The 1516-nt window shown below is 38.0% G+C and overlaps 1 protein-coding gene across 4 annotated transcripts in view; it reads right to left on the reverse strand.

The window, feature by feature from the left end:
• TMEM117 (transmembrane protein 117) overlaps window positions 1-1516 on the reverse strand; it is a 561715-nt gene that overhangs the window by 35751 nt on the left and 524448 nt on the right. The window lies entirely within an intron of this gene.

Consider the following 1516-nt stretch of genomic DNA (forward strand, 5'->3'; position numbering starts at 1 on the left):
GTTTCAGGCACCCTTCCTTCCGACCCTCACCCGATCTATGTTTCTCTGCTCGCTCATTTTTTTTCTCTTTCTTCTAAAATTCATCTTTTTTGCAGAGACCTTCTGACTGGCGGCTTGTCTCATCCGCCATCTTGGCTCCTCCCCGTTATTTTTCTTATATAAACCCAGGTACACTTGATTCATTGCCTCTCACTAGAGGAGAAGTTGGAAAATCAACATCATTATGAAACTGTTCAGGTGATAGACTATTCAGAAATCAGTTCTCGTGTTTGTTTCTTTTCCCGATTCCCAACGATCTTTGTTTTCCAGTCATAATTTCTCATTGAAAGTAGAGCTTGCTTTCTAAGCTAACACTTGTTTTACTATCCTGGTTAACAGTTAATCTCTTCTCTTTGCTTTTCTTTCAAAAAAATTCTATTGTTTTTTATTCGTGCCATCATCTTTTATTTGCTAAATATTTGTACACTCAACAATTGTTTCTGTCAGTCTCTCCACTAAGCACTGGCAATATAGCAGTGAACCATGTAGATATAGTTTTAGGTTCTGCCTTCGCGTGGTTTACAGTTTGAATATAAAATATAGTATAAACACACAAACAGAATAATTTCAGAAAATGATTAGTGACAGAAAATAAACCAGGATACGGGATTGGCAAAAGGTACTTTACATAGGGTTAGAAAAGATCTCTATGGAATTAGAATCTCTGCAGTGAGAGGTACCAGGTGCTGTGTTATGTGCTATGGATGCCACAGAGACCAAAACAGACTGACAGAGTCCCCACCATCAAGTCTAATGAGAGCCACAGATAAAAGAACTAAGTAAAGAGCCAAATAAATGAAATAAGTGGTGATACATGCTACAAATGAAATAGACTAGGGACTGAGAAAGGAAATAACAAAGAGGGCACTCTGGGAGGAATCTTGGAAGAGGCGACACCTGAACTGAGAACTGAGGATGAGCAGGATCCAGCCATAGAAGAGGTAGAGAATATTGAGCAAAGCAAGTACTCAGTTACCTGGTTTTAGGCCAGGTACTCTGCTAGGTCCTAGGAATACAACAGTGAACAGAAGCCCATGCATACCCCAACTTCTTAGAGTGTACAGTCTAGTAGTGAGTTGAACATTAATCAAATAGTGATAGAAATAGACCTTACTACTTCTGGGTTAACCTGTATGGCCATGCCCATTCATTACTCACCTAACTATTATATAAATCACAATGTCATAATTTTTTCCTACATTTAACTCTGTGGCTATTTTCCTCAGTACCAGCATCAAAGAATCTTCTGTTACAGCTCCATGATAGATTACTACATGGTGTTCATTAACTTTTCATGTTTATGTATTAATTATATCCTCCTTGAAGGTACACTTCTTATCTCCCTCAGTCCTTGGCACAATAGTAAGTACACAGTAGGAAGTAAAAATTATTCAAGTGTTTGATTATTCACCAACGAAGTGCTTACTATGTGCCAGAAATTGTGCAAGGCCCTGGGATACTAAAGATATATATTAAA

Source organism: Propithecus coquereli, unplaced genomic scaffold (assembly GCF_000956105.1).
Source record: "Propithecus coquereli isolate 6110/MARCELLA unplaced genomic scaffold, Pcoq_1.0 Scaffold13, whole genome shotgun sequence".
Classification (NCBI taxonomy): domain Eukaryota; kingdom Metazoa; phylum Chordata; class Mammalia; order Primates; family Indriidae; genus Propithecus; species Propithecus coquereli.